At 43.3% G+C, this 13,614-nt stretch overlaps 1 pseudogene; it reads right to left on the bottom strand.

Moving 5' to 3' along the window:
• Positions 1-679: 679 nt before the first annotated feature.
• LOC133759101 (activating signal cointegrator 1-like) lies at positions 680-9,131 on the bottom strand (annotated as a pseudogene).
• Positions 9,132-13,614: the final 4,483 nt, after the last annotated feature.

Here is a 13,614-nt window from a genome sequence, read left to right as displayed (position 1 = left end):
GAACTTACAAACCAGGATATACATGGCACAAGAAGACATAATAATTATTGTTTTTTCAAGATTATGTGTTTATTTGGGTTTTTAATTTTTAGAACAAGCTTTTATAAATAATGTATTCAAAGATTCTGACCCACTACATAAAGTAAGAATCCCATTCTTTTAGAAGAATGTACAGGCCGGCGCCATGGCTTAACAGGCTAATCCTCCTTTTGCGGCGCTGGCACACTGGGTTCTAGTCCCGGTCGGGGCACCGGATTCTATCCCGGTTGCCCCTCTTCCAGGCCAGCTCTCTGCTATGGCCCGGAAAGGCAGTGGAGGATGGCCCAAGTGCTTGGGCCCTGCACCCCATGGGAGACCAGGAGAGACACCTGGCTCCTGGCTTCAGATCAGTGAGATGCACCGGCCGCAGAGGCCATTGGAGGGTGAACCAACAGCAAAAAGGAAGACCTTTATCTCTGTCTCTCTCTCTCTCTCACTATCCATTCTGCGTGTCAAAAAAAAAAAAAAAGAAGAAGAAGAAGAAGAAGAATGTACAGATTTTGGTAAGATTTTTAATTTGGACAGAGTCAAGCCTGATGCCAAGCCTTTAGATTTCCATTGCTGTATTTCCAAAGGACTAGTGGATAGTAATTTTAGTATACAAAACCCCACCGTGGTGTACAGTTCCTTTTGTCATGATTTAGACAGCTTTATTCTGCTTCATTAACTCCTTCTTTGCTCCTTGATGGATCTTGGAATCTAGCTTCCAGATTTTTAGATTTCCTTTATTACAAAACTTTACAGTCATTTCCTGGGGATCTTTGCAATTGAAAAAAAATGGAGAGAGGCTTCCCATTTCGGTGCTGGTTCAAGTCTCAGCTGCTCCACTTCTGATCCAGCTCTCTGCAAATGCACCTTGGAAAGCAGTAGAAAATGGCAAAAGTGTTTGGACCCCTGCATTCACTTGGGAGACCCAGATGAAACTCCTGGCACCTGGCTTTGGATCAGTCCAGCTCTGGCTGTTGTGGCCATTTGGAGAGTGAACCAGCAGATGGAAGATCTCTCCTTCTCTCTCTATCTTTGTAACTCTACCTTTCAAACAAATAAATAAATCTTAAAAAAAAAATCAACACCTTTTAAAAAATAAATAAAAATTGAAAAAAGAAAACAAATGGAGAACCAGATTCTTGACTGATGTATGGAAATTGCTCTGTAAATTCTTTCTGAGATAAGCAGTCAGTTAGGTCCACACAGCCCAGAAGACACCCTGAGGAATAGTCATTGGAACATTCCACACGTTTCCATGAAGGAGACCATACCATAGCCTGGAGTTTTTGGACTGCTTGAGGGGAGAGTTTTTGGTCTGCTACTATTCAAAGTTATCCTCTGTGTGGGGTGTACCAGGATCTTCCCTCCACCCTTTTAATCACTCTGCCAAGCAAAGCAGCCCATAGCTGATATGTAGAAAGGCACCAGCCACCACCAAAGCCTTCCTGAAAGTCTTCATTCTGGATTCACAGCTGGTGTTGATGTAAGTTGCACTCTAGTCCCAGTTCTGCTAAATGGAAAGCCTTCTACTGTGAGGCTGCACATGTCTAGTCAACCCACTGGGAAGGGGACTGGTACAGGTTGGGATTCACCATAACTCCCAAAGCGTCTTCAGAAGATCCATCCAATTTGGTCAGTGACTGGTTCAAAGTTCCACTGGTAAAGGTCTATATCGCTAGTTCATCTAGTCTGCTGTGATGCTCGGCTAGTGGAGGTTCTTCTTCCAGGATCTTCTGGCCTGCAAAGTCAGTGGTGACCACCTTTGAGAGTCGAGAGGCACATTGAAGCTCTCTCAGCTCTTCCTCTCACTTCTTCAGGGCTTCCTGCTCAACTTTGGAGCACCACTGGTTAGAATCACGGGCAATGTAATCTAAGTCATCATCAGTGACTTGGGGGTTCAGATGCTAGTTCCATCAAACTCTAATAGTTTATCTTACGCTTGATGGTCTTCTCCATGCCAGACTTAACACATGATTCTTGGTGAGGAAGAAGGTCCTGGGTAGAGATGTCTGCCTTTCCAGAGTTGTTTGTCCCTGACATGAGCCCTTTTAATAGTTTCTGGCTCTTGCTTGAGTCATCCTGTAAAATACCCTGTTCATGTGTATGTACCAGAGAGCCACAGAATAAGCAAGGGCCAGAACCCTCTTGCTCATGGACAACACGCCCACAGATCACACTTTTGATGAGCTGGTGCTTCTGGCCCAGGCAGTCCAAGGGTGGCAACTGTGGAGTGGGACTGCAAGCTTGTGCTGTCCCTCTCTTGTGTGTCAATTGACAAACCTTGTTGTCTTCTCCACAGAGTTGCTGTTCTCTTGTGCCTTGGCCAAATCAAAAGGTGATTTGACCTCTACAGCTGTGTCAGGCTCAGCAAATGCAGGAACTTCCTATTGGTTTCCTCCCTTTCCATCAACCTCGTGTTAGCTGGTCTCCTGATCTTTGACCATCTAAAATTCCATCTTTTTTGAAGGACTGCTACATAGGATCAGAAATCAGCTCCTGATCATTCTTCTTCCATTTGGTTATAAGTTGTTCTATGAATTGATCTTTTGGGCCCTCATTTCCCGGGAGGAATTCAGTAACATATTTTCCTATCTCTTTGGCACTCTCAATTAAAAAAAATGCCTATTAAATCAATTGCTTCCCTTCCATCAACTTTTCAGTCCTTCCTGCTTCCCCATTCACTTCGCCAGTGCACATCCCAGACCTCCCTCCCACCTCAGACCTGAACTGTTCTCTCTGCATGATTTCCTTGCTGACATCCAGGCCAAAAGTTTTCCAAAACCCTGGGTGCACCTGCACACCAACAGCTCCCTAGACACTGCCCCAGCTACCACCAAATCCCCTCTTATCTACTTATTTGAAAGGCAGAGTGACAGAGAGAAAGGGAGAGACAGAGAAAGAGGTTTTCCATCCATTGGTTTGCTCTCCATATAGCCAGAATGGACAAGTCTGGACCAGGCCAAAGCCAGGAGCCAGAACTCCATCCAGGTCTCCCACATGGGTGGCAGGGACCCAAGTACTTGGGCCATCTTCTGCTGCTTTCCCAAGTACATCAGCAGGAAGTTGGATGGGAAGAAAAGTAACGAGGACTCGAACTAGCTCTGATGCAAGTGGCAAATTAGCTTACTACACCACAAATCCAGTCCCAATTACTGTTTGTTATTTTTACTGTCAGTTACAGATATCAATTTGTATTATTCTCATAGACACAGAGATTTTTCAACTGTATATTTTTTGAAATGCAGAGTAGACATCAACTGTATATTTTTTAAAGATTTGTTTATTTATTTGAAAGGCAGAGTTACAGAGAGGCAGAGAGAGAGAGACAAAGAGAGGTCTTCTGGCCACTGGTTCGCTCCTCAGATGGTCACAGTGGCTGGTGCTGTGCTGACCCAAAGCCACCAGCTTCATCTGGATCTCCCATATGGGTTCAGGGCCCAAGCACTTGGGCCATCTTCCACTGCCTTCCAAGGCCATACCAGAGAGCTGGATAGGAAGTGGAACAGCTGGGACTTGAACTGGCGCCCTTATGGGACGCCAGCACTGCAGACGGCGGCTTTACCTGCTACGCCACAGTGCCAGCCCCTCAACTATATATATTTATATAATCACACATATAAGAATAGTTTTGTTGATGCAGGCCATAAAAGAGCTAATACAGGCTAGGGAGTGCAGTGGAGGATGGCCCAAGTCCTTGGGTCCTGCACCCCATGGGAGACCAGGAGAAGCACCTGGCTCCTGCCATCGGAACAGCGCGGTGCGCTGGCCGCAGCGTGCTACCGCGGCGGCCATTGGAGGGTGAACCAACGGCAAAAGGAAGACCTTTCTCTCTGTCTCTCTCTCTCACTGTCCACTCTGCCTGTCAAAAAAAAAAAAAAAAAAAAAAAAAGAGCTAATACATGTTCTTGCCACATAGTTCAGTGTTACTGTAACAGAATGTAGAAACAATTCTAACTATATATTTTCACATTTTTATGTCTTTACTTATGTCTAAAAAGACATAAATAAGATAGAAGAAATATAAATCTATAAAGGCCCACAGATATAATTTGGTATAGGAATCTACGTTCTATAAAATCATAAGATTTTAACACTCTGTTTTTAGAAGTTATTTAAAATAAAGGATGGCACTTATATCTGTACAGATAAAAAGAGTTCTTTAATGTGGCAATATAATGTATTCATTGGTTCATGGACCCCGAACCTCCAAGGAGTATCACAAATCTACATCTCTCTCAGCCCAGGATTTTGAATTTACATTTAAACACATGATATATGATGTGACTTAGCTCAGCCTATGTTTTGGAGAATTAGCACACGTATAATCCCCTATAACGAGTGACACTGTTGGGTCGGTGTGCAGGTAGGTCTGTAAAGCCAAAGTGCTAACACCATCGCTGCTTTATTACTTTATCTCCAGTGTCTTTCACAACTGAGTGGATTGTCACACTCTATTATGTGGCACACAGATCCATTGGCTTAGTGTTATCATGGTACTTGTCTAAAACGGTCTTTGAAAATGAAAATTTGGGCTAAATATAAAGGAGGCAACCTGCCAGTAAGAACTATTCAAACCAAAAGCCTTCCCGAGGGAAATAGTAAGAACTCCACTTTAAAATCGTATAAATCAAGACAGTAGGAGGTTCCAACTTGTGAAATGTACAGTAAATACATCAGGATTTAAAGTCATATTTTTAAACAAATCTCTGTGTATAGTCAGGCATCACAGTCCACGCCAGAGAAATATGGTAAGGTGCAAAAATAGCCTTTGCTTCCCACTTGATATGTGGCTTTTATTCACCATTTTTTTTTATTCAAAGATTGCCAAACTAACAAGGAGTGTTGAAGAGAGGGGCAGGACACAAAATATGGATGGCGTGATTTTTATGTCACCATTCTGTTTGGTAGTAGGCTTGGGGTTTGGTTTTAACGAGAAAGGAGACAGGGGATGTTGTCAGTCGCAGCGCTCTGCCTCTAGGAAGGTGGATTTAAACATCTAAATGAGATACCACATATGCTCCATCACTGTAGCTACTGCATATCACCCGAATGGTGCTCATAAAATGAAGGGAAGAACCTGAGTGCTTTGATGGCGTAACAGAAAATAATCCTTCCTGGATATGCAGTGGAGACAGGTTTGGATAAACTCTACCTATAAAAAGTTATTTTCTGTAATTGATGGAGTTAGTTTTCTGGAATAAGAGCTGAACTGAACAGAACGAAGTTGTTATTGAATCCGCTGTAGTCCGTTCAGCAGAAGTAACCTCTAGGTGCCCTTTTTCTTTCAGGATTTCTTCTAGGATCCAGACAAGTGGGCTAGGAAAAGGAAAGAGTCTTCTCTCCTCATTTAAAACATTCAAGTAGGCAACCCAAGAAAGCAGATGATAAGGAGAAATAAAAAATGAAAACAAGGGCTGGCACTGTGGCACAGTGGACTAAGCCTCTGCCTGTGGCACTGGAATCCCTTATGGGTGCTGGTTCGAGTCCGGCCCAAGTGCTAGGGCCCCTGTACCCAAGTGGGAGACCTGGAAGAACCTCCTGGCTCCTGGCTTCAGATAGGCCCAGCTCCAGCCATTGCAACCATTTGAAGAGTGAACCAGAGGGTGGAAGACTTTTCTCTCTGTCTCTCCCTCTCTGTCTATAACTCTATCTCTCAAATAAATAAATAAATAATCTTTTTAAAAAATGAAAACCAAACCAAACCAAAAGAATCCCTTTTTCAAAAACCCCTACCCGAAGTTGTGGAATGTTGTTGTATTTTGTGCTTTTCCAATGCTGGTGCACTTGTCTTCTGTAATTGTTCTTGGGAAAGATGGAGCTACTGTATTACCCTAGGTATGCATTCCAGCTGATTAGAAGGGTGGGGCCAGAGAGTGCTAAATCCTATTCAAGTAAATGAGAGGGGCTGGCAATGGAGAGCCTGAACAGTCGTTCTCCAAAATAGACCCCAGTGAAATGCCATTACGATTCTCAGATACCCTGCGTTTTCCTCTCCAAAGAATTCTGCAGAACATTGTGGTTTAAATGAAATGCACCAAAGCTAGTATCTAGTTCCATTAAACTCTCATTTGACTCCTTGGTTTGTGCTCTGCTAGAAGCTTTCTGCCTGTGTGTACTTTTCTTTCCAAATGAATTTTCCCTGAAGGCATCAGGGAAGTGGAGAATCTTTCCCTGGAAGCTCCTCTTCTAATTTTGGCCTCTCCTCTGCTGTAAAGTACTTAGCTCCCGTAAGTCATTTAGCAGTCTGAGCTTGAAGTACCTTCAAGGTTGTTGTTTTCTGGTTCTTCCTTGCTGTTACTGATTTGTTGGAAACATCCAGGCAGAAATGTTTATTGAGTCCTGGAATCGAAGACACCCAGATCAAGTTTTGGAAAAACTTATGTTGCTAACAAAGCTCTCTACTTTGTCAGCACCCATATCTTACATTGAATTAATGAAGTTTTGGTAGTTGTTTAAATAGATTAAATGTCACACTTTAAATAGAAAGAGAAGGTTCTATCTAACTGACCTATTTTTCATCTGTGATTTAGAAAAAGGCGAGATTAGCATGGATATTGCATTTTCAAGGACCTTGCCACTATTAAATAGACTGTTAAGTGCATTTTATGGCTGAAGAGTCTGTTCTCAGTTCAGTCTACAAGACGTGCTAAGTTCATCTCTACCTGCTACATTGAACATTCACTGACTAAAATACTTTCTGTGGAGGTAATACCCATGCTCTGTATCTTTTAAGTACATAACTCTAAATATTTTAGGACTAGTAAAACGTCACTCAATAAAAGTCCAAAGAATATGTGTTGTCCCTCAAGAAAACCAGAATATTCGTATTTATCCAACGATATACTTCACTGACCAAATGTTGAAAAATAACACAGGCACTCATAAAATGAGATGACTAGTCTTATTTAAACCAAAAAAGCAACAATAACTGGTTAAAACTGTCCTGACAGCAACTCAATTTGTTCTCAGTCTTTCAATGCTGTGGGAGAGGTGTAGTTTATGGGATCATGTTCTGTACTGAACAGGACCAGTATTTTATCATTCATGCTCACAAATATTTGAACCAACTTCAGCTTTCTTTCCTTGTTTCAAATTTGTAAGATGGGAGATGGGGTCTAAGGGGTGGTTTCCATTTGCTGGCTCCTTCCCCAAATACCTGTAACAGCCTGGAATGGGCCAGGCTGAAACCAGGAGCCTGGAACTCAATCTGGGTCTTCCAAGTGGGTGGCAGGAACAACACTATTTGAGCTACCATCATTGCTTCCAGGGTGTGCATTAGCAACAAGCTCAAACCAGGAGCAGAGCTGTGAACTCAGGCACTGATAATAGGAGCAGGTGTCCCGTGGGACAGTCTAACCACCACACCAAATGCCCACCCCCATTTTACCTTTTTCTTTAGGTTGCTTTTGAACATAAATGAAAATGTAACTGAGTGAACATGAGGGAAAAATTAAAGACACTCAGACCGGGGTGAGCATTTGGCAAAGTGGTTGGGTTGCTGCTTGGGACGTCCATGTCCCACGTTAGGTGGAATTAGTCAGGTTCAAGTCCTGGTACAATCTCTCAATTCCAGCTTCCTGCTAATATATACCCTACAACAAGTTATTAGGCAACAGGTTATGATGTGGGTTCATTCCTGCCACTCAGCGGGGAGAACAGGATTGAGTTCCTGGCCCCTGTCTTCAGCCTGACCCAGCCTTGGCTGTTGCAGGCATTTGGGGAGTGAACCAGCAGATGAAAGATTTCTGCCTTTAAAATAAAATTAAAATTAATAAAATAAAGCGAAATGGGGGTATGCATGGTGGCACAGAAGGTTAAGTCGCCACTTGCATGCCTGCACCCCATATCAGAGTGTCTGGATTGAGTTCCACCTGCATTTCTGACCCAGCACACTCTGGGAAGCAGCAAGCAAGGACTCAATACATGGATCCCTGCTTCTCATGTGGGAAGTCCACTGACTGGACAGAATGGAAAGGCTCTACCAATTATTTGTGGCAGAAAGGAAGAAGAACCAAACGAGACGTTTCCCATATTCAGAGTGGTCAGTAGGATTTCCTCACTGGAAGTCAAATTTGGGGAATTTAAAAGGCTTCAATGATCAGAATGCAGGTCTCCACTACTGGAAGCCTTCAGAACCAATCATCTCCCTCTCTCCCCTCAAGAGGATCTTTTGGTTCATTAAATCTTGAACTAAAGATCTCTTGGCCGGCACCGTGGCTCAACAAGCTAATCCTCCGCCTAGCAGCGCTGGCACACTGGGTTCTAATCCCAGTCGGGGCACCGGATTCTGTCCCGGTTGCCTTTCTTCCAGGCCAGCTCTCTACTATGGCCCGGGAGTGCAGTGGAGGATGGCCCAAGTGCTTGGGCCCTGCACCCCATGGGAGACCAGGAGAAGCACCTGACTCCTGGCTTCGGATCAGCGCGGTGCTCCGGCCGAAGCGCGCCAGCCACAGCAGCCATTGGAGGGTGAACCAATGGCAAGGAAGACCTTTCTCTCTGTCTCTCTCTCTCACTGTCCACTCTGCCTGTCAAAAATAAAATTAAAAAAAAAATCTCTTTAATTCCTACTATCGACTTCTGGACAAGATGGAGACTACCAAACAATTAAAGTCAAAGTTCTGCCATGCCAGAGAGCAAAGCTGACAAGTAGTCCTTCTAATAGAAGTCTCCTTTCTTTAATGAGACTGACTTCTTTTGGGTTTGTTAGCACAATGCTAACAATTATATACTTGGGTAGCAGACAGGAAAATGATTTAGTTTATATGTGTTATTTATCATTTTAATAGCATGTATATTAGTTGTCTTATATATTCTTTATTTGAAAGGGTGAGAGAGAGAGAGAGAAGAGCGAGAGAGTGAGAGAGAATCTTTAATCCACTGGTTCATTCTCCAAATGCCAGTGTTGGACCAGGCCAAAGCCAGGAATCAGGAACTCCACCCAGGTCTCCCATATGTGTGGCAGGGACCCAAGTATTTGGGCCATGACCCACTGCCTTCCCAGGTGCATTAGCAGGTATTTGGATTGGAAACAGAACTCTAATAAGGGATATGGACATACCAAGCAGCCGCTTATCCTGCTGCATCACACTACTTTCCCCCTTCATTCCTCCTTGCTAATGTCATCCTTACAGCATCTAATTAATTCCTCCTTGTGTTGCAGTTAGATGTACATATATGTTGCCTGCAACTAGATTTTAATCTTCCATTTAAAGAAAATTTATTCATCTAGAAAGCAGAGTTACAAACAGAGAGAGAGACAAAGAAAGATCTTCTATCGCTGGTTCATTCCCCAGATGGCTACAACAAAGTCAGGAGCCAAGAGCTTCATCCGGCTCTCACACATGGGTGGTACGGCCTAAGCACTTGTGCCATCTGCCGCTGCTTTCCCAGGGAGGGAGCTGGATCAGAAGTGCAGCAGCCAGAACACAAACCAGCACACACACATGGTGGTCACAGGTGGTCGCTTAACCTGCTATGTCACAATGCTGGTCCCTCAAAAAGAATAAGGGTACACAAAAAAGAATAAGGGTATACATCTTATTCTTTTCCATATTATTTATAATCTTTAGAACAATATTTTGAACCAGTGAGTTCACAATAAAAATCTGTCAGATGGGGCCGGTGCTGTGGAGCAGTGGGTTAATGCCCTGACCTGAAGCACTGGCATCCCATATGGGTGCCAGTTTGAGACCCGGCTGCTCCACTTCTGATCCAGCTCTCTGCTATGGCCTGGGATAGCAGTAGAAGATGGCCCAAGTCCTTGGGCCCCTACACCCACTTGGGAGACCCAGAGGAGGCTCCTGGCTCCTGGCTCCTGGCTTCAGATCGGCACAGCTCTGGCCGTTGTGGCCAATTGGGGAGCAAACCATCGGATGGAAGACCTCTCTCTCTGCCTCTCCTCTCTCTGTGTAACTCTGAATTTCAAATAAATAAATAAATCTTTTTTTAAAAATTATCAGATTATTTTTCAAATTCATTAACTCACCAATTAATAATCAAGACTGTGTTAATTATAGACTAAATAACGCTGAGAGAACTGAATTCCCTGTGGGACCTAATAGGATAACAAATATACTTGAAGGTACATTTTGCTTTAAAAATATCCCAAAAGGGGAGCAGACATTTGGCCCAGTGCTTAAGACTCTACTAAGGCTGGCACCATGGCTCAACAGGCTAATCCTCTGCCTAGCGGCGCCGGCACACTGGGTTCTAGTCCCGGTCGGGGTGCCGGATTCTGTCCCGGTTGCCCCTCTTCCAGGCCAGCTCTCTGCTATGGTCCGGGAGTGCAATGGAGGATGGCCCAAGTGCTTGGGCCCTGCACCCCATGGGAGACCAGGAGAGGCACCTGACTCCTGGCTTCGGATCAGCGCGATGCGCCGGCCGCAGCACGCTGGCCGCAGCGGCCATTGAAGGGTGAACCAATGGCAAAGGAAGACCTTTCTTCCTTTCTCTCTGTCTCTCTCTCTCTCTCACTGTCCACTCTGCCTGTCAAAAATAAAAAATAAAATAAAATAAAAAGACTCTACTTAGGAGGCTGGCACTGCGGCGTAGCCTGCGGCTGGCATCCCATCTGGGTACCAGTTTGCATTCCGACAGCTCCACTCCTGTCTCAGCATAATGTGCCTGGGAAAGCAGTGGAAGATGGCCAAGTACTTGGGCCTCTGCACACACGTGAGTGACCCAGAGGAAGTTCCTGGCTCCTGGCTTTGGCTTGGCCTGGCCCTGGCCATTTGAGGAGTGAACCAGCAGATGGAAGGCCTCTCTCTCCTATCTGTCTCTGTCTCTCTGTAACTCTGCCTTCCAAATAAATAAAATAAATCTTTAAAAAAATACTTTACTTGGACACCAACATCCCATATTAGATGGCCTGAATTTAAGTCTGGCTCTGCTTTCAATTCCAATTTCTTGCCACTATGCACTCTGAGAAGCAGCAAGGGATAGCTCAAGTACTTGTGTCCTTGTATCCCATGTGGGAGACCCAGACTGAGTTTCAGTCTTCTGGCTTTGGCCTGGTCCAGCCCTGTCTGTTGCAGGCATTCTGGGAAGTAAATCAATGGGTGGAATATCTTTGTCTCAGTCTCTCTCTCTATTTCTCTCTCTCTGCCTTTCAAATTTAATTTGTATGTGTATATGTATATTTGTATGTATAAATATTTATAATTTGTTATATGTATTTACATATGTAATGTACATGTAATATAATTTATAAATATAATTTCATATATGTATATGTCTCTAAAGGAAAAATAATCTAGACTCATTTTGATCAAGGTTATTTGTGACTTGATAAACTGTTTATTCCATGAATATATCCATAACTAGGTTTCTTTTTTTTTTAAGATTTATTTATTTATTTGAAAGGCAGAGTTACAGAGAGAGAAGGTGAGACAGAGAGATCCTCGATCTGCTGGTTCACTCCCATCCCCTGCAATGGTTGGAGCTGCGCTGATTCAAAGTCAGGAGCCTGGAGCTTCTTCTGGGTCTCCCACACGAGTGCAGGGGCCCAGGCACTTGGGCCATTTTCCGCTGCTTTCTCAGGCACATTGTTGTGGTGGAATGAGAAGGCCGTGCCAATATAGCACTGGCAAGTGAGCGTCAGTTACTCAGGAAATGGCTTCGGAACCCACCTGGCAAAGGAGCCTGACTGACAACAGGCAGTGATTGGTTATGGCATAAACCGCCCATTGACCGGATTGGCTGCCTCGGCTATATAAGCTGTTGCACCAACTGAAATAAATGGAGCCTGTGAGCTTCTCACCTCTAGCCTGCTTTCACCTGACTCTCAGTGTCTGTGTCGTGACTTCACACGTCTTGCCCCCACCGCACTCCTCTCAGAATGAATCCACAGCAACACATTATCAGGGAGCTGGATCAGAAATGAAGCTGCTGGAACTCAAACCAGTACCCATATGGGATGCCAGCAATGCAGGTGGTGGTTTTACTGGCAATGCACAGCACTAGGCCCCCAGGACTAGGTTTCTTAACAAATTCCATCTTAAGTATTAAAGTGATCATATTAAGTGTTAAAGTGAACATATAGATAGGTTTAAGTGTTAAAATGATTGTATAAATAGGATCCACTGTCTAGTAACAATAATAGAATTAAAAAGGAGAGAATTTTCCAACATGGGAAGCAGTCCACACAGCAAACTCATAGAATGACAATCACTTTAAGTAACACTCTGACCTCAGAATCAGCCCTTAAGACATTCTGGTCTGGCTGAAAAGCCCCTGAGAACATTTCAGGCATGGAAAGCCAAGATACTGTGGCAAAAAAATGTTCTACATGAAGGATTTCTGTGAGTGAGACCCCCCAGGCCATCAAAGAAGGATGCATTTTTCTCTAAAGGGAGGAGAGAACTTCCACTTTGCTTATGGCCTTGTCTAAATACTGACAGAGTTTGTCTTCAATGAGTTGTATTATGAAAGTTAACTGTAAAACTAGTTTTCCAACCGTTTTTTGTGTGTGTGTGTGTGCAAATTGTTGAAATCTTTACTTAGTATGGAGTTGGTCTTTTGTGTACAAAGTGAAAAGAAAATAAATCTTAATGGAGAATGGGCCTGGGAAGGGCAGAGGGAAGAAGGGAGGGGTGGGAATGTGGGTGAGAGGATGGGTATGGTGGGAAGAATAACTATATTCCTAAAATTGTACTTATGAAATTCGTATTGCTTAAGAAATAATTAATTAATTAAAAAAGGAAAGAAGCGCCAAGGCTGATAATTCAATTCTACATTTTGCTTTTCTCAGAGTTTCCTGAATTATTTCTTTAGTCTTTTTTTTTTTTTTTTGCCTGGTTGACATATTAGTTATAAAATTCTTAACTAGGAGAGCAATAGGAATACAAAGTTGTTGAAATTTCTTAAACAAACTTCACTAATAAATTGTATTTAGAAAAAGGAAATCCTACTGGAAAAGAAAACACATTAAAAGCACAAGACTAAAAGTCAGAAGAGCTGGTCTAATCCTGATGCTGCTACTAATTGTGTTACCTTATCTAAAATGCTTTAACCTTTTTTCAGGCCTTGGTTTCCTTACTTACAATATTAGGAGATTTTTTATATAAAACAATCTCCAAGGTCCTACTCAATTTTCTTCTCTTTTCTTTTTTAAAGATGTATTTTTTTAAATTTATTTGAAAGGCAGAGTTACAGAGAGAAGAGAGAAACAGAGAGGGAGAGAGACCTTCCATCCACTAGTTTCATCCATTCCTGAAATGGCCATAACAGCCTGAACTGGGCTAGCCTGAAGCCAGGAGCCAGGAGCTTCTTCCAAGTCTCTCACATTGAATGGGAGAGGCCCAAAGACTTGGGCCCTTCTGCTGTTGTCCCAGGGCCATTAGCAGGGAGCTAGATTGTAAGTGGAACATCCAAGACTCGAACTAGTACCCATATGGGATGCCAGCACTGCAGCTCATAGCTTAAGCCACTGTACCACAGCACCAGCCCTTCTAATTTTCAAAAGACTATGAATTTATTACAAATAGCATTCTTATTTTTAAAATTATGTGAGACCTCTTATTGAAAAAAAAATGCTTGCAAATAGTGGACCAAAAATGGCCAGAGATTTTTTTTGCAGCTCCTTCTAGT

Source organism: Lepus europaeus, chromosome 5, assembly GCF_033115175.1.
Source record: "Lepus europaeus isolate LE1 chromosome 5, mLepTim1.pri, whole genome shotgun sequence".
Lineage (NCBI taxonomy): Eukaryota > Metazoa > Chordata > Mammalia > Lagomorpha > Leporidae > Lepus > Lepus europaeus.
The sequence above is the reverse complement of the archived record's forward strand: the minus strand, read 5'-3'. Positions and strand labels throughout refer to the sequence as shown.